The 20,736-nt window shown below is 41.0% G+C and overlaps 1 long non-coding RNA gene across 1 annotated transcript; it reads left to right on the top strand.

The window, feature by feature from the left end:
* Positions 1-108: 108 nt before the first annotated feature.
* On the top strand, positions 109-19,917 carry LOC143305216 (uncharacterized). Its single transcript, XR_004581723.2, has 3 exons — positions 109-1,033; positions 10,711-10,776; positions 19,851-19,917. It is a non-coding gene; the product is annotated as an uncharacterized LOC143305216 (long non-coding RNA).
* The last annotated feature ends 819 nt before the right edge of the window (positions 19,918-20,736 follow it).

Here is a 20,736-nt window from a genome sequence, read left to right as displayed (position 1 = left end):
TCAAATCATACCATTTTTTCTATTCTTTTGATTGAATATATGATCTAGTGCAGAAAGTGTATCTCGTGAGTTCATAAAAGTTGCCAAATCCCATAATTTCTAGAAACGGCTTTGATTTTGTCAACTGTTGGTAAATCTTGTCCTTTTGTTACACCCGGTATATTGGCACTGCTCTAGCCAGCAATCACGAGATAGCAATGGTGGGGGGTTCCGGTCGGTCGAAGCAACGCGCCGAAGCAAAGAACGTTGCTGGTCCGAGAAGAATAGTGGTGGGAGTAGAACAGAACGAATAGAGGGGATACGACGTTCCATGCCGTCCATCGGCCGCTCCCCGGACGGCATTATCGTGGCAAAGTGGGGAACGGAAGGGTGGGGCAAGCAACCTGCGCGATGGAACAACTGATTCAGTGCGCGGTACGTCCCATCTAGAAAGCATGAGCCCCGGTTTACCAACGTGGTCCATTGTTATGCATTCGAAAAGTAACATCAGAGTACATTGTTGGAGACACGCAGGCGCGCATCTCTTCCTTTTGTGATTAGCGCGTTCATCTGGGACGTCGTTGACCACTGTGTTCCCTTTTTTTCCCGCGCGCACCGAAACTTTCACCCCTCTGACTCGGTGAATTTCGACACACCCCTAGTCCCCCTCTCTCTCTTCATCTCTTATCTCTACTTCTCACCTTTCTTTTCGGCGCTCAAACACCGAGTGTCCAGTGTTCCGACATCAGAATTATCGAGTGAGTGCTGAAAAGTTGTTGGTTGATAACGATATGAAGAGGTAGTTGGACGATATCGGAAGGGTTTCGAAGCATCGCGTCGGTTCGCCGTGTGATATAGGTTTACGAACGCGATAACGTTCGAGATTGTTTGTATGCGTCTTTGTTCGTCGAGAAATGGCCGGAACGGAAGTGTGAGTGAGAAGCAAAGCTGCTTGCAGTGATACCGCGTCCTTGCTGTACCGATCGGCTTGGAATTTTCTTGCCGGGCACTTTAACGACCGATTCGATGGTTCGACGACGAAGCAACAGTTAAGGTAACATTCATACATTATGTTTCTTTATATTCAGTTCTTTCTATTTCACTATGTAATGTTTATTGCCATCGCTTTCGTTAAGTAAGTTTTTACTTTTCTATTTTATATTATCATTTAATTATGATACACTTGAAACGCCGTTATTCGACGGTTCAAATAGAAACAACGAATGCGTTATCGTGGGAAATTGTCCGGTATTGCAAGGGTGACAAACATTAAAGAAACGTGAACAAACGTACACGCCGCCACGTGTCTCTCTTCCATAACATGTAATCGTATTATTAACGGATTCGCCGTTAATAATTTATACAGAGGTGCGAATTCTAACGCTAACACGTCGGCTGTGGCGGTGAAAGAAGATCGACCGAAGGCAAGCCGCTGCACCTCTGCGTTAGGCTTTCTCATCAGAGTGTTTGCTTTAACAATTAGAGAACAGTTCCGGAGATAGGATAGAGTCACTGTGTAAACTATCGTCGAATCTCTATACATAACGGAACGTGTGTTTTTTTCTCCCAAATCCACACACGGTTCCCTTAGTTCTTTCTTTGACAATTTCCTTAGACGTTTGCATATAGAGTTTCTTAGACGTAGATGAATTTCTTAACTATATATCGTAAAATTGTTGGTTCTGTTGTGTAATGATTAATAATATTATAGTTAATTGTCTTTGGTGACTCAGCTACTGGTCACCTACAGGATTAAGGACATTAAGTTAATTTTGTCCTTCCAGCGGGCAAAATGTGTCGTAATATTTGCTTTTCCCTTGATTACCAAAAAATAAACTTCGGTTACTGCCTATTTGGCGCAGTTTGGCAAAGTGATCACGCGAAACGAAAATCGTTAAGAACACGGTGAATTAGGTTTACGTGATATGTATCGTGACGGTTAGGATAAGCATGCAGAGGAGCTACTGGAAGTATAATCGTGGCATATAGTAATAATTACAATTACGAGCGATGTAATAGTACTCGGTTGTCAGGCTCCATAAAATGTGGCTATTATTTTGCTCGTAAACACCTGCCCTTAGTAGAATCATCCCCTATCGTGCACGTCTTTGCACGCCTGTTTAATTTTTCTCAACTTTGCAATATCTTATACTAGCTGTTTTCTTTTAATGATAAATTAACACGTTCTTTTTTAATTGTTAAATTTTTATATAAAGTATTTTTAGCAATGATTGCTAGCCTTTCACTGAACGCGAATCAGTTACCTGAGCTTATCTCGTGTACGTTTTTAACCATGTATTCGTTATCAGTGAATATGGTCATCAAATAGATTTGGCGGATCATGCATGTCCGAGTAAAGCATTGAAACGAGAATGTATGAAATCTTTATTGCCAGCCGTAAGGCAATAAATAATACTCGCATCGTGACGAAACTTATCTTCGATCGTGAGTCCGGTAAATATTGTTGGTCACCGTAGTCGGTTTTGCAAAAGCTTCTCTTCTGACAGAGTTTACCAATGGAATGGTGTTAATGATAATCTTTCTATTTTATCGGTAAAGTGATTAGGATTAGCTCACACGAAACTTCAGAACATATAAAACACGGGTCAAATTGTATCCAGCCGAGGTTCTCACATGTGCTAACATTTACACAGACCATTTATTTTTCTGCTCCATTAGTGGCACGATTAGTTCACACGAAATTGTTACCAAAGGAAACGAACCGCGTCCTATTTACATACCTTCTAAATATTACGCGGTTCTTTTCATCAGTAGAAGAGTCTACACCTCGTTCACACGAAATGGGTCCAATTTAATCGTGTTCTCGACCCATTAACGCGATTAGGCTTCGTTTAAAAACGAAACACGCGAAGAACTTTCATTCGTTGGATTCTTAACACGTGCCTTAGATGCGGGATGATTAGCTTCTCTTTTTTTTTCATGAATTTTATTAGAACACCTAATATAATAAAAATATATCATTGAATGATTCGTAAAAAATGTTGGTATGAATATCCCTTTGATGGCAAGTATAAAGGGTACCATCACACTTCCAACATTAAACGACCAAATGATTTGTGTATGTGAAATACATACGTATAAACACAGTCATATGGTCGAGACATTGGTATTGGTAATATATATTTGTATCTTCAATCTTCTATAGGGTCATTCGTGAGGATTTAAAGTCAATAATCTTGTTACAACTCACTACCATTCACTTTTAAGAGAACGGTATACATAACTTCTGGTGGTAAGAGATACGATAAACGTTAAGTGTCGGTTTGCACGGTAATTCCTTTGTCCGTAATCATTATAAACGGTCGTTATCACATTACCTGTTGACCTTATGAACAGGTGAATGATGATTCTTGTTTCTACTCATATTATGCGGATCAATTGAATGCTTCTCTCTTCCTTTATACGTTTATTGCAACCGTGAAAATAGTACTTTCTAAATAACAAAATGTGTACTTGCATTTTTTTAACCCTTCGTCGGATACATGGTTAAACGTCGAAGTATTATGAAAACGAAGTTTGTGAATGAATTAAGTATTGACAGAGTAAATGCAGTTGACGATACTTAAAATTTACGACTGTTTTCTTTGCGTTTAGGATGCACAAATCACTTGGTTTGTGTAGGGATCACTTGGTTTCAACTTTTACGGCTGACGACAAACAGGTATATTGCTTGCCTAGTTCCCGTCGGGAGTTCATGCTTTTACGAATCTAAAGCTGTGTTTTTAGGTGCTATAATCTCTCTGTTAATTGCTCATAAATGGTACGCAAGACAATTAATCCTCATGCTTGAATACTGTGTTGAACATAGTTACTGATATTTAACAAGCACTCCACAACACAATACTTTAACAAATTTTAAGATTTTACAAATTGTTTTTAACTATACAATTATTTTTTATTCACAAAAAATATGATAATGTTTAATCTAAAAATGTATCTTATAAATTATGTTCACGAAACGTTATACAGTTTATTAATTATAGATATAAATGTTTGATTATTCGGTATAATTGTCAGCCGAATTTATTTTCTGCATCAGTAGAAAGATCGAAAGAAATTAGGATGTTCCTGCACGGGCAGGCAACGGCCATGTTGAATCCATGATGGCCGACCTTTTTTGGTAAAGCACAGTCTTGGTTCATCCTATCCTCTGACCAATCACGGGCGTATCCCCTTCCTATGTGCATTCACTCCGCCTCAGCGCCTCCCACCAACCAGCTTAACGGCGGCCATCATGGATCATATGCGCGCGCATTCGATACCCGCTGCTCACTGACGAGTTTACCATTTTGTAGTATGGAGGTATACTTGAAAGTTTTAGCTGGATTTATTTATTGTTCGTGAATTTTTCTTGTGTTAGAAAATTTGTTTTCATGAGTTTTATAGCTAAACTTTTATAATGTCTTGGATATTAAAGAATAGAATAAGAAATTTAAATGTTAACTTTAATGTTTAACCTTGATTTGTATTTTTAAATTATTGAAGTTTGAAGCTAAAGCTTTCATTAAAAAACAAACGGTAAAATTGCTACAGTTATCGATCCCAAGCAATCTATTAGTTTAAAATCTATTAGTTCAAAAAATGTTAGAGTTGTTTCACTGTTCGATCCAGTAGTATGTCTCGGTCACAAGTCAGGCACAATATAGTGGGTATCTGAAATATCGATCGTCAGGAAAGGATATAAATATATTTTATTTGCAAATGATACAGTGGGATATTTTTTCTTAATAAAAGGACGTATCATTACAAACGTATTTCAAAGACATTGCAAAAGAATTGTTATATGCATTTCCGAATATAAATGAACTGCTTATGGTTGAAGCAGAACGTTACCGTACGATGGGGTAAGTACTTATGGTGCTGGTAAAACAGGACAGGCCATTTTTGGTCCGCTATCGATTATGTCACCATCTGAAATACCGACTGTAGACTTGCTGATGTTTGGAGGAAATACCGCTAGTAGTGCTCCTAGGTATTCACTCTAATTTTTAAATTTCAATGAAGTATTTTGCATATTACTATGAAGTAATTACATTGTAAAATACCTATAACACAATGTTAGTAATTTTAAAGCAAGCAATGTGGAAACCACCACTCTGACAGGCTTAGTACTTCTATTATTAAAAGCTGAATTCTAAATTTATGAAATAAAAAATCTGGGATCTCTCATTTTGATGAGTTCAGTTGTTTTAGTGTAAATAATCTATATTATCTTGTGCCATGGTAGCCATGGCTATTTCTGTCTTGCCAATCAACATGGTAAATAACACTGGGTCACGTTTTGTACCATTCCACCTTATTTCATTCTATGGCAGTCTACTAGACTACGTGTTCCTGACGTTCAACTACGTGCACAGTATGAAAAGCAAAGGTCGAGTCAGACGCCATCGATTTCTGGTTATTTCACAGTGCGCTTGCGCATTTAGGGACAAATGTTCTCCACTTGCGATCCTGGGATCCTTGTCCCATTCCTTCTCTTCCCTAGACGCTCGTCCGACAAACAGGCGCACCACAATCAACCCCCTTGCAAAATAAATTGCCAAGGTCCCCATAGTATTTCTAATCAATGATTAGATCTTCAGATTAACGTATGAAATACGATTGAAATCTTATAATACCAATGTTCTTCCTTGTTTCTCTCCTCGAAAGAGTTGGTTTTTTAGCTTAATTGTTTGAGAAAATTTTGCAGTGCTTATTCGAACCATTGAGATCCGGTTCCCAACTGGATAACAGTAATCCCCTCCGTTTCTCCAGCCTTCCATTATCTGGTCATCTTTATTCACCGTCGTAGAGTTTGGCGGTCGAAGAGGAGGGAAGAGGATGAGCCGAGAGGCCAAGGGGATAGCTGGAGGAGAGTTTTATGAACGCGCACAAATCTCCTCATCAGGCTCCCGTAGGATTCAGGATTCTCGTTGGGGAGGTTGGAAATTGTAGGGCGGGTTTCTCTGTTGTTCAGGAGAGGCGAGGGGTGGGAGCGTTGGCGGGCACACAAATGAGGCAGCTTGATTCCAATTATTCAGTAAATTAAATACGGAGAGGGTTGGCCTTTACGGGCGTTCCCGCGAGCTTCAACGTTACTGTACAGAAGGGTGGATTTAATAGGATGACGTGGAGTGACAGAGAGAAAGGGTTGAAACTGCACGGTACCAATGCATTGTAGAGGCTTATGGACCAAAAGCCCCTGTTATCTTCGGTTAATACCCGTTTTTGAGGGCTGGAGTGCCAAATCTGCTATATTTTCGGACAGGGTGTGCGTTCGAGTAACCACTGTGACTTTGGGGCAGGGGTTTGTAACGAGTAAGTGGACTCTGGATGCCTTAAAATTAAATGTTAGTCGAATGGGGGTTGGAGAACAGGTATTTCGTCCCTCGTCATATGATTGATGCCCTTTCGGTGCTGGTTGTTTCTGCTTTCGTTTATAAACGAGAAAATTAGAGGGTTGCTTTTGAAGAGAATATCAATCTCATTAAAATTTTCATGTTTCTACTTTTTAACGATTCGATCTTACGAGTTTTAACTAACTCTAACAATATAGCCATCACGCGAACCCATTCTTCTGGTAGCAGCTCGTTAAGCGATGTTTTCAAATGCTTCCCGTAATTCAATTAAAAATCTAATTTCCAATATTTACAATCTGTGGCACCAGTTTCTGACTCGTCAGCTGGTTTTTACACTCGAACGACCGGAGTTTGACGTCTCTGTTCGATTATACAGAAGTTTCTCGGATCACCGGTTAGCGGCTTTAATTCGTATTTTCTTTGGGGACTGCGCTTCGCCTTTTACGACCGCGTATTTCTCCTCCCTATCTTACGGTTCGAGACCAGTCGAGTTTTCCCTCTCCACTCTGCCGCTGTGTTTTCTTCGTTCTTTTTCACCTCTCTCTACCCTTCTTTCCTTTTTTCCTTCTTTAACCTCGAGTACCTTCTGCCTTCTTTTTCTTTCTTTTCACCTCTTCTCGATGGTCGCTCCACCTTCTTATCTTCCAGGCTGATTCTCGATTCCATTGGGCTCTCATCGTCTTTATTTTTACTTTTATCTCAGGTATTCAGGCGGGTACGAGAAAGTTTGGAAAGGGTTGAAAGCAAATGCAATTAAAATTGTAGAAAATTTATGATTATATAAAGTATTTCTCTGTTACATTGGTGCCTAATAAAACGCTTATAACGTCTTTTTGTGAGGAAACTCCTGTCGAAACGTTAGAGTATCCCTTAACATAGGATCCAGTTTCCTTCTTACGGAAACCATTGAAAGGGACCGGAAACAAGGCGGGCTCGATAGTTGTAAAATATGATGTAGGAGCGGAGACAAGTTGCGTCCGGAGGGTGTTCACCGTTCTAAGTTTCAAAGTAATTGTATTCACGTGGCTTTCGGTCCATCGCGCGTCGAGAAGGGGATGCGATCATCGGTGTCAAGGGAGTCTGAGGGTGGGCGGTCTTCTACTAGGGAAAGAAAGAAGTTTATAATCCATAACGTTTCCGGTTTCAGCCGACGGAGGTTGAGGAATGAATTGTAGATACAGGAAAATGGATACTACGTTTGTTGGGGGAGAGGAATGAATGGTAGTGGTGCCAAATGATTTTGAATAACATCAAATTGTTTCAAAATGGTAGTATTATTATTTAAATCAACAAAAAACTTAAAATTAGCAGCGATCACGTACAAGTTAAACCCGTGACTAAAAATGGTCAGAGACTCGTGAAAGGATTTGGTTCTTTCTCTCGGCGAGTCGGGCGATAAACACTCAGATTAGCGTTGCTTCTTCTCAGATAGGCTCTCCGTCGTGAAATGTCTTGCATTCCAAGGGACAGTCAGCTTGTATACCAATACGAGTGTGACACGATGGCACAAACTTGGCACCATCGTATATTCGAAAGAATATCCCCGGTCTTGTACACTTATATCGGCTGTTATACGCCCACAAGTCGACCTACGTGTACGTGAGAGAGGAGAGTGCGTTCTTCTTGCGTTGAAATACGCTTCGAGCAACAGATAAGAGGATATTTTGGTAGCTTGCTTGGGTCATTGGGAACCCGGTTCATCCGTGGTCATTTTTTTTCTCTCATCATGGCCTCAGCGGTGGAGGCACGTGAATTCGTCGTCATATTCTACTTTCAATTCCACGAAAGTTCTAGTTTACCCAAGGAATCTGTATCCCTTCTTGAATCTGTTTGTCGAGCCAGTTAACATAACCTCCGCCATTGTAAATATTCGATTAGCGATAGAGAATAGGTTTACAAATGTTTGACTATTAAAAGGTTAACGAGCCTGTTGACTCACTCTGTTCTAACCAATGCCTTGACTATCGAGGGGGTCTAGTAAATGTTATTCATTTCCATGATAGTTACACAAACAATCTCTAAAAGAGGATTCATCAGAGAAGTTCCAAGTTTCCAAGCCGTTTAAACTAATATGCTGGTTTTCAAGCAAGAAGCGTGTAAAGATTCGTTAGATCCGCGATGCAGATGGAAACGAGGTTGCAGAAGGACGATGCAACGACCACACACGTGGCAACATTCTCGTCAGCCGTTTTCATAGTTTTATCACCCGTATGGCCGTCTTGGATTTTTCGAATATTCCATCAACGTACGGAAGCCGTATATTACGAGCGTAGAATGTACGCTTCGCGAAGGTTGCCGAGCGTGCTTCGCATGCTACCGATTACTTTTTTCTTTGCCCTTTTCGTCCTTTACCTCGAGGGGGGTAAACGAGCTACCCCAGAGTAGAAAGAGAAAGAGAAAGAGGTCCTTTGTCCTGCCTTCCTCCAGCTTAAGCCCTACCTTCTTCAACCTCCCTCTCGAGCCGGATCCTTCCTTTCCTTTCCCGGTTTTCGTCTACCTGAATTTTAATGCCGAATCGCCGCGTTGCCAGCAGACTTTTTCGTCCCCTCCTCGCTCATCCCTGTTCGCGTCGCTAGCAAAGATGGCTGATCCCAAACTGCTCGTTCATTCGTGTAATTTTGTATTTAAGAACGAACACTAGGCTTTGGTTTGAATTTTGGAAGAAATAGGGAAATTAGATTGGATGACTCTTAAATGATTGACCTTACTACTTAAAATGTTTATAGGACCCACTGGTCCGATTTCTCATTAGAATCAATTGATCAAATTATTGCTACCAGTTCATCCAATCTCCTAAAAATTGGTGATGCTGCGAGAATTTAATTAGAACAAGGACGAATGTCTTTTACGAGAAACTTGTTAGCCACAAACTGGTAGCAATTAGCAGACCATCGTTCAGGATCCTTTAATCTAGTTAAAACATCCAGTTACGTTTCTCTTCAGGGTCAATTATCATCGCTATGGGAAAGAATAAACAAGAAGAAGAATTGGAAAGGGAGGGTGATCTCCGTTGGAGAGTTTTTCTTATTGGAACTGGAGATAGAAGGTTTTGCTGACTAATCTTGATGGAAAGGGGTTGCAAGAGTAAACGAAAAGTAAGGATCGATATAGAAGGAGACGCCTGGCGTCTCGACGGAATAACGTTCAATTTATGAAGTCACGCGGAAAGATGATTGCTTCCTTCTACGATATCTCGGGCTCTGAAATTAAATGCTCAAGTTGGGCTCTTTTTGGATAAGCTGACGCGTATTAGGAAGATACTTTCTTAGAGATAGCTATTTCAGGATATCGTAGGATTTGATGAGGAAAATTTGTGTTTTATAATTGTTGTATTTTAGAGACATATTGGTTCTAACTGAACTTATGAAATAAAGTTCAGAGGATTTATTTTGTCGTATACAATGAAGTTAGATTAATTAGAAAAAAAGATGGGTTTCAATGAGAGGCAGACTTGAATTCAGAGGCCGTCGAATAAGTTTGAAGTTTTGAAGAAACAGATTTGTATTACATTCAACAGTTTATTAACTTCTCACAATCGATTGAATAAAAATCATTTACAATGATATCAGAAGGATTATTTCTTTCGAACCAGAGACAAAATTTCCCATAAAATTACAGTCGAAACTTTCCGTCGGCTCTCAACGAGGCATCAGTTCCGCCGGCTAGGTCTCCTCAAGAACACAGGAACCGTGTTCAATGCTCGAAGGTCAAGCAGACAATCGAAACGGTCCCAAATGTCGAGCAAAATTTTTTTCTTCTTTCCCGCAGAAGGTTCTCCTTCCGTCAATACTCCAATTTTTTTTCTATCGTCGAACATTAAGCAGGACTAATAGAGATCCAAGGCCGTGTCGTAACGATCTCCCTTGAGTCCTTGTATTTTTTTTCTCTTCCTCACTTCGTACCCTCTGAAACCGTTTGTTCAGTTTTCATCTCGTCGTCGTGGCGAGCTGACGCGATTTAGAATTTATTCGAACGCTTCCAGTCGAACAGAAGATGTGAATCGAGCGTTTTATCCGACGGAACGCCGCGACGCCATTTTATTCCGACGCTTGGTCGACGCGGAGAAACGAAAATGGAGTTAAAGGTATCTCGTAGCTTGACTTTTTCTCTTTGGTTTTTTGTAGTTTCAGAAGTTAAAAGTGCTTAATTAAGATTGAATGTCAGAGATTCATTAATAATCTGGTTGAAAATGAAGGTTTTTATACAAGTTTTGTGACTTAATATGTAGCCGACGGTGAACGGGACATTGCCCAGACATAGATAACAGAGTAATAAATGTATTAAAAAAAAAATTACTAAAAGGTTTTTTCATCTGTTAGTTATGGCAAAAGCACATACCTGCAATCTAACTTTTTGTCATTTTTCTGTTCAGGTTTCCTCATGTGGCGAAAAAGAGTCACCGCTGTTCGTTCACCGCCTCACCTACGTCCCATCAAAGGTAAGCGTGTACAATAGAAAATGATTTACAATTAGTGCACAGAAACCAGTAGATTGATTCTTTAATTACAATGCAACGAACCAGTCAAGCGTGAAGCACTCTAGAAAACGAGATTATTCTTTGATAAATCGGTCAATTATTATTATTATTAAATTGGAATTAAAAAGCGTTTGTGGACCAGAATCAGTGAACGTTCCTATTGTGGTTGAAACAGAGCATCGTATCGGAATGGTGCCGCTCATTAAACGCAAATTTGTCGACGTCGTTCCTCATAAATCTGTTTCGACGTAAACGCACCGTTCGACCGACCCGTGCATTACGTGTTTCGAATGATTAATACTTGTATCGTAAAATTGTGGAGGTATGCTCACGCGACGACAGCGTCCAGCGTTGAATCCTGTTCATCCGACGGCCTACCATTCTAGAAAATATGTCGGAATTCCTTTGAAAAGGTGTCACAATGTTTCTTCATCATTTCAAGTATCGGATCAGCTTGAAAGTTTTAACAGAATTTGCTGCATTTTATTTTAGTACCACAGATTCGAATTGTAGAAAGATTTTTCGATGTATCCTTCTTTGAGTTTTCTAATTTTACACGAATATTTATTCGAAAACAATGGGATTCTTTTTTAACCATTTATTCGAGTTCAGAAGATTTGTTCCCCTTCTGAGTCGGAGGAGTGGTACAAACAGGTCCACGAAATCGAACACATGTGCCTAGCCGTAAATTTGCAGAGGGCACACCTTCAAGGGTTTAGGGCTTGAAATAAGGGCTGCCCTAGAATTATGGTATTAGTCAGTGCGTTAGGTTCTACGCTGGCGTCAGGTTGTGTTTCGCGAGCTTTCTTACAACGTTGTGTAAACAGTACGGTTTGTAAGTAAACTTATAGTGGTTTTTCTTTGATGGTGTTTTTTGATGATCGTAACTCTGTTCTCCAATTATCCAAGTGATTAAATACATTTCCGAGGAAGTAGAAACGGAAAACGATGTCCGACGATGGAGAAATTGGTAGCAAAGGTAACGTTCAAATTTTTCATTCTTGGGCCCCAATATTTTGTAAAGCCTATATTACTGCTGATGAATGAGAAAAACTGACAGGATCAGCGATCGAGCTAACGCTTGTTTACCCCTAAATCATCGCGATACGTAAGAAAAGATCGTAATATCATCGAGGCTGTTCGAAAGTACCCATGATAAGCTGACATGGTTTATTTATAGCCAGTCGTATCTTCTTCCCTCCTTGATTCATTAAATTAATCCGAGAGCCTCCAGCGATATGACGCATCGTATCATTCGCGTTGCAAACAACCTATATGCGTCCAATAAGAAAAAGGAACGAGCACTAGAGAAAATTTAGAAATTTTCAAATTAGAATGTAATACAGTGGAGAACGAGGGGAAAAAAGTGACGCGATCACCGCGTGGAGTTAGGGGTAAATCGCGGCGGCAGTGGAATTGCAAAACCTGCTGATTTGTTGCATGCGTTGCATCGTAAAACCGGTTGGGAAAAAAAATGTTCTGGCCGCTCGTTGCCTTCCGATATTTACGAGCGAACGTGTGCGCGATTGTATGAAATCCCGGTTTCGCGTACCATGCAAATTGCATTTTCCTTTGGCTCGCCAGTTGAATGCCAGCTATCGTCTGACTTTCGGAGAATCCTCGTTGTATTTCCTTTGCAATCAATAAATCGAAGAAACTGATTTTTTCTTTGCATGAACTCTCAACAGTTTCTCGTGCGAGTTTTACTCTCAAACGACCAGGCACCCCGAGATCGTAGATTCGCATCTTAAGTTTACTCAACTTGGGAACACTTATCACCCTCCACTTTCTCAGACACGGAAATTAAGAGTAAAAAAAAAAGAATTTCAAGTCGTGTGACATACGTGACGTACAGGTTCTCGCGTGTGCTGTCGAGAGGAAGAAGAGTATCGCCGTGGAGCATCGCCAGTCGTTATTTACGGCCGCGTGCGCGCGCGTAAGACGTTCGTTTTATAAGGCGATAAAGGCGAGTCTCGAGCTGTGTCGTCGTCACCGCGTGAGAAAGGGTGCAACTTTGCTGAAAGTGGTCCGAAACACGCGAACCAAAGAGGTACGCGCGTTGAAAGCGCATTCGTTCCTCTACTCGCCTCTCCTCTTTGCATTCTAGACCACGTTTTATCTTACCACCAATTATCATAAAGCTATTCATTTTATTATGCTTAAATATTATGACTCATGAAGATTTAATTCCGCTGATTTATCGAGATGAATGGTACAGAAACATTGATACGCGTTCTTCTTGTTGTGTTCTCATCGCTTCGGTAGGAAACTTGACATAGCTATGTTATGTTAGGGTCAATGTTTCAACGAATGAAATTGGATCGAAAGTTTCATTGGTTCTATTTCATGGTTGATCACTGTTATTGATCAATTGGTTAATAGTACCGTGGGGATTAATATTAGTAATCCTCCATAACTATGATCCGCCATCATGAATGTTTGGACCACCCTCGTGCATTCACCCTACTCTACTCGAGATGAGATCATCGTGTAATATATTAAAGTAAACAGTTCCATTTTCTTTGGAGACATTTTTCAAACATTTCCCCTGACATGTCTCACGTGAAGGATTTTTATCGTTGAGGAAGAGTTCTGTTTTTGCTTTTTACCAACCTCATGGTAACGTTTCATTATACTTTGTTAGCGTGAGCATCTCTTCTTCGCGACTCCCCATCGCGATCAACTTCTCTCTTGGACCCATCTTGGGCACGTAAGTTACTTCCAAGGTGGATAGACGGCAAAGGAAAGAGCCGAGACGTCTTATTTGAAACAATGTTTCCTTTTCGCTTTCGCAGCCCGCCCGTAAATCCTCATTTCAAATCCCGAAACTCATATAAAATCTCGCTGCGTCAGGTCCGAGAAGAAACCCTTTCTACTGGCTATTGCTCGCGTTGACCTTCGTCCCGATTCCACGGCTTTCTGACCGCCCTTCTAACGTGACCTCGTCCCTTGCTGTTTTCCCTTTGATATATCGCCTGTAGTATGGTTTTTGCGAAACGTGCCCGAAGCAATAAAGAAATGGCTCCAAGATAGGAACGTCTTCAGTTTCGAACTAGTGAAAATGAATAGAAGTTTTGATAGTAAAAAATATCTGGACGTGTCAATTAATTTTCGTCTTAATATATGAAAATCCTTGCCGAAGTCCAGCGTCGTTATGCGTTCACACAGAGCCACGTTTCAATAAACTTGGAAACTTTACGTGCATTTAGAAGCCACCAAGATGGCGGCCAAGCGTTAAGGGAGCTCTTAATGAGGAAAGTTTTCATTACGCGAAGCGTTTAAAATTAAAGCAGTCTCGAGCTTGTTCGAGCGTAGTTTCATACCCTAAAGGCGTCTGAGCTCGCTAAATTCCCTTGCTTGAAGCTTTCTGTTTCGAGAGCCAAGGTAGGATAGAGAATGCTGATGGAATTCCACTTCCAGGCGAAAAGGTCCCGCGCGAAGGGGAACGCATGACCAGCATTCTTGGTATTCCATGTACCCGTCTACCCGGAATACCGTGGGGTGTCGTTGCTACATTCACGTTGCTACGTCGACGTCTAGGGTATCAGCCACATACATTTTTCACGTCTACGTCGCTCGTCTCGTTTCCTGTCAGATAGAGACTTACTTCGGACAGATACGATCTTATTAAGAGAAACGCTTTTAACTCGATACATTCCCCGACGAAAATTCGATTACTTTGTCTCATTAGACAGTAATTTTCGTTTTAGTGAATCTAATTTATTATTTCGATGATAGTGAGCTCCGTTAGTTGAAAGCTTTAATTAGAAGAATCTCAAAGTTTACAGCTTTAAAACAGCTGCCACGTAAGTGTTAATAGGATGCCACTCTACGGATAAATTTCAAGTATCTTCGACAACCATGATGCAATTTCGCAGAGATAAGAAATTACAGCATGCATCATCAATTTCTAAATTGACTGTTTCCATTTATAAGTCTCGAAAACTAAAGCCTTTTAACGATTCACTCCTAATTCTCAGAAAAAAGGAGTTGACTATCAATATTCCTTTTTACGTAAACAGAAAATGTTTAAAACTTTTCGAATACAACATAATATACAGTGTGTATGAAACTTCCAAATAAGTTATGCAGCGTTCGCTTTTTAGCCATAATATCTTAAACGGAAATTGTTAGAGTGAAATCACGTTGGTGGAAAATTGGACAGCTGCCTTTAAACGTTTCCCCGGAAACGATACAATTTCCACTCGAACAGACGGGTTTTAAAGTCACCTCTTGCTCGAGGTTTTTCCCTTGGAAGGCACGTAAGAGTAGATACTTTCTAGCAAGTTGGCAAGGCTGAAAGAGGGTGGTTGTAGGGGTGGTAACGTCGCTATTGATCCATCCTCGGAAGAAGACTCGAGGGGTGGAGCTGTGCCAGGGGTCGCGAAGGGTTGTTTTAGCCCCATTTGGCAACAGCAGCCAGACGATTGGTGGAATCGAGGGAAAGATGGCCGTCTGGTGCACGTACCGGAAACGTGACCGCCTTGCCAGCCTCGTTCCCCGGCTTTTCTTTGGTTTTTCTTCGCTCTTTTTACTTGTTCCTTTTCTTGCAGGCCCTTAGGCTAGCTGCAAACCTTTGCCCACCCTCCTTTCGGGTTTTTTGCGAAATTTATTACGGCGATATATTCGCATCCATTAGATAGCTAGGTTAGCTTGCATCCTTTCCTATCCTTCCATTCCTCTTTACCTCTTTCCTTCCCTCAGACCTTTTTCTACTTTCAACCGCGTAATCAATTACTTTGCCGTGGATTCAGAGTGCATCGTTTTTGTATCGGCTAGATGCAATGGGATTTTCCTCTCGGAAGAGGGATGGTTTAAGTTTAATTCGTTTATGGAGAGAGAAAAAAGTCGAATGGTTCTGGTGATGGGTTAGGTTAGTTAGGAATTATAGGAATAGATTTAATGGTTCATGGCGTTTAATTTCTCTTACGTATTTTAATATTGCAAACAAACATGATAGCAATTAGCAGTAGAGAGATTGCAACGAATAAAAGCAAGAAACGTTTAATTCGTTTTAATTATTCGCTGGAATCCAGCCGGGTAGAGGAGGTGGCAAAAGGGTGAAGGGTTCGAGGATCGTGGAGGTTGTTCGAAGTGCAAAAGGAAGGAGAAACTCGGAGGTTGAGATGCTGGTTTGGCCTTTGGGGGCCGCGGTCGATACCGCGTCTCTCTGAGGAAAGCAGTGTTGCCAACTGGCTTCCCTGGAATTTGCACTTTCTTAGCGAGCTATACGACCGTCTGTTCCTCAATAGTATTTTTACTTCATCAATAATACAAAATAATAATTTGAAAAATTAAATTTAAAAATTACCGTGTTATGTAAAGATTCTCATCTCTTCAGTAGCAATTTTTGGAAACGTTTCTGAAAGATACCCGTTGCAAGTATCACGGCTTTATGATTTCGTTTCTATGGTTGTAAATTTATTGGCGCGTCGAACAGCCTCGAACTTTGTATTTGAACGGCACTCTTGACGAACGATGATCAACGATAAATTGTGATTTTACAAACCTGCTGACTGGTGTTATTTAAACGCGGTGGTCGTCTGTTTAATTCTGACCGTTTGCAAATTATGCTGCTATAAAATAATAAACATAAAACACACGGTGGGTCGACATTGAAGCGACTGGGTCTCTTCCATGGCGTAATTAAGCGATCAATTTTTTATTATTTTCTATTTTGGTCTTGTTTCTTATAATTAGCGTGAAAAGATTTGCATAAATACGTCTTAATGTACCTGTAAAATTTCATATAGTTTTAATCTGGATTCGAATGAAAAGGTTCTTCCAAATTCTGGCTTAATGACACTTGCAACCCTCACAAAAGGATTATCTACACCCTAATTTCAGCAACAGAGTTATTCTGCAGTTGAACGAAGCCACGATGTCCTCGTAAACCTTCCACTAATGCGTTTTCCCTTTCGAGGTTATGCAAAAAATCTTGGGGAAAAACTACACCCTTACCTTGAATGTTTACCTTCACCGAAATGATGTTTCGTCTCGGATTTATCACGAAACAGGGTTTTTCTAACCTTTTTTTCTTTCGTTCTTGATCTCCGGAGAGATCACAGTATTCATAAATAAATTTCTTCGAATATTTAAAATCGACCTTGCAAGTCATCACTTCTGTGAGACAGGTCGGATGATTTATTTGACGTTCTAGTATCTTACAACTTGACAGTCGCATTACATAGTAAAATCTTAATTTCAAATTAGGCAAATTATTTATACAATGCTTTAAATGTAGCATTTCTGTTTTTGTCCATCCTCTTACAATTTCAACCACGAGGAATTACATATTTTTCTGCCCGAAGAAGTAAAAGAGAAGCTTACGGTAAAAGCACGTGGTCTAGCTCGTTCACTCTCAATTTCAATGTGTTTTTATTGCGCCTCTTAAATTCGCATTTATGAGCTCTTATGTTCTGCCCGGCCCTCTCCGTGCACACGAGTGGACCGTGTTAACGTTTCCTTGTGTGCCGAAGACAAATCGTTCGGCGTGAAGTTAAACAGACGATAATTGTGACGGATATCCCGCAACAATCGTAACCGTAAATATTTTAATGAGCAAATGACAGACCCCAAGCTGCACCCGTCACGCGTGACGATTCAAGTTCACTGTCCGATCGCGTTTATTAAGTCTTACTTCTTCTGTTACTCTATTTCTTTATTTAACAACCTTTTCTCCCGCTTCGACTCACAGTTGATGATGTAAAATTTTTTGCGAGAATAATTTCGTTGAATAGAAGCGTTGTTGGGGACTAACAGCTAACGAAAGAAAATAAACGAGCGGCCATTTCGTGTACTCGAGAGTAGCCTGGAACCTATTAAGATATCATGGGTTGGACCGAAAATCTTGAGACAGCCAAGGTGGACCAATCGCTGGAATTAACATTAAAATCTTTCAGCGGTTCTTTCGAAATTCTAATTCGCGGTGGAGTTTGACTCTTCTTCTTTAGTATGTTAATTGAAGTATTTAAGATTGCTGGGCGGTCATACAAAGAGTTACGAATATATTTGACACTTTTATCGTTCCTCTTGAAATGGGACTCTGTACGAATAAGGCCAAGATCTGACAACTTAAGATGAAATAACCCTTCGAGAAGAAGCATTAATTATTCTTTTCGAAATATAAAATATGGCATTTTAGTGTCAAGAAAAGTTAGTTCACAAGTTATTGGAATAGGCATGAGAAACATATTGGAGGTTTTGAACGCAGTTTGAGCAAGACGAGGCTTCAGATGAAGATATTGAGACTGAACGGGTTAAAATGTCGGCGAAACGTTCAAGGCATAAACCTCTGAGAATGGTACACGGTCGGTGCGCAGTTAAAAGAGTCATTACAGGATACTCGGCCAAACAGTGTTCTCCATCAACCAGAATCTTTTTTTAAACAGAGACGATGGTATTTTGTGCAGGACGAGTTGATTATACATTCATAATTGTTTGTTCAATATTTTTCAAATGGGCAACAATGTTTTTCTAAGCGGCAAGCGGAGATATCGTGAGAAGTCTGAAGCGAAACATTTGTTCGCGGTCCGATTTACTACGATACCAATGTCGATTACAATGTCCATGACGACGACGATCATCGAGGTAATGAACGGTCTCGGTAAACCGCCGCGAGAAGGTCAGGCAATTCCACGATAAACAACGAATGGTTCAGTCGAGAACGCTAAACGTTTCCAGGAGAGCAGCAAGTTCAATCAATGGCGAGATCCTTTGTTTCGGTATTTGTGGCTGCTGTCTGAAATGCTGGCAATAGGGAGAGAAATAAAAGCGACTAGTGACTCAATCAAGCGCAGTTCTGCTCTGCAACTTTGCTGTTTCTTTTCGTAATTAGCTCAATCCTTATTTATCTGCGATCAGGGAGGTCGGCTGAAAGGAATGTTCATTGTTTCTGCCATTATTTCTGATTTTAATTTTATTTTACTGAGAATCTTTAACCTATTCTTTTGTTTCGTCACTATTTTCTAACAATTACTAACAAATAGTGTCATAGTAAGGATATTGAAATTTTTCCACGTGGTCCTAGCCTACCATTATCCAGTTCCACTCTGACTTATCTCTTGAAGGATTAATCAATCCCATCACCACTGTATGGAACTAAGAAGGGATTAAAGAAACACGCTTATAAACCGTCGATCTGTCGTCGAATGTAGCCGGCATTTTACAAAGTATAATATCCAGTCACGTTGGCCGCAGGTGCTACACAGAAGGCAGTCCACAGGTAGATACGGTGGCCGCCTGATTGGCTTGCTTCGAGCGGGGTACCATCCTATGGTTTAGCGACGGCTATCGTGCCAGGCTAAGAGAAGGCGGTCGTTGTTAAGTTCTGGTGCCGGTCGCGGTGCTCTTGCTCTCTCCTCGTCAGCCTCGAGAGATACGTCTACGAGAGAAAGCAACAGAAAGAGAACGAACAAAGATAGACCGGTACAGTTGGAGAACATAGTAAATCCCGTTGGCCCGATACCTACCGACACACGATCAGGCCTGGTTGCACGAGTAGTGTAGACCCGGCAAGCTTTGCCAAGCGAGCTAACTCGTTCAGCTCGTCGCGTGTATTTCCGTTCCGTTACGTTTGCGTTCGCCAACGCGCGTATACAGCCTCTTTGCTTGGTTTCGTTTCGCTAACTCGCCGCTACCAGCCTCAGTCGAAACTTTACCAACGCGATGCATTCCTCTTAACATCATCGTTCCTCGCGTGTTCTACGCTTCTTGTGCTTCTTATCCCTTCTCGGAAGGTTATCTTTTGAAGTAGCACCCTTTGAGCTTTCGATTACAAGGTGATTTAACCGGCGCTGGATCCCAAAAATCGCGTCGTAGTGAGTGTAACATGTTACCCAAAGAATTATAAACAATCTATAGTAAGATATATATAGTGTTTGAAGAATTGAGCTTGAAGGCTGGTTTCTGTGCCGTTGAAGAGAGAAAGAACGGAGGATTGTTCGCGACGGGCAAACCTGAAGGACCAGAGCCAATATCCGATGTGTTTGGCCGGCCAAGTTGAAAACGAGTTGAACGTGCATTGGATGTTTCAGCAGCTGAAAAACGAGACGGCATGGACTAGCCGCTCGGGTCGTGGAAACCCTTGGAAGGGAAAAGGGCAGCGGCATCCCCTCCCTACGCCCTGCTACCGTCGCGACGCTCGACGACGCTGCTACGTCGTCGCACCGCAGCCACCTCTTCAACTTTGCTATTTCAGCCGAAAGGTGAGTGTCCACTTTTTCAACCTCCTCTTACTTTCGTTTTGCGTTTCTCCTTGATTGGAGTGGAACGTTCCTGGAGTTAATTTCCTTCTTTCCTCGAAAGTAGCCATTGCGTGCATCCTGTAAGATGGTAAATGAGTATTACTATTACTTTCTCTTCGACAGAATTCTGTGATCTTTTCAGCTTTGAATACCTTTTGTAGCTCACGTTGAATTATCTTTTTTCCACTATGAAATTTCTTGATAATTACTGGTAACCGGCGTTTCCAAGCAGACGCTGGTACCGAACATGTTAACAAGATTCTGCAATGGAAACATTACAAGTAATTTTCTTTAAAAAACTCAGTTCCAGCAACCAGAAGCTTGGAAAACCCGTTTTCCTTGCGATTACTTAGAGCGCGAACACGTTCGCGTAAGAAGAGAAGAAATTTCGCGTCACGTTTCGAAGAGGCGGTCATCGTAATCCCGAGATTAACGGTCGAACACGTACGCGTCGGTGTCGTCGAGTTTCTCCCTTCGGTTTAACGCGATCCACGGGGCTTTGTTTTATCATCGGCTATCAGCGACCATATTTCAACGATGCTAGCCGTATGATCTTCATTAGGAGCCCGGAATTCCCGCCACGGAGAGGCAATTTCATTAAAGGTTGACGCGGTCGAAAGGAAACCGTGCAGGAACTATCAAACCGTGTACAGTCCGTTTCGTCTTTCTTCTTTTT

Source organism: Osmia lignaria, chromosome 14, assembly GCF_051020975.1.
Source record: "Osmia lignaria lignaria isolate PbOS001 chromosome 14, iyOsmLign1, whole genome shotgun sequence".
NCBI lineage: Eukaryota > Metazoa > Arthropoda > Insecta > Hymenoptera > Megachilidae > Osmia > Osmia lignaria.
This window is presented reverse-complemented; position numbering and strand designations above follow the sequence as displayed.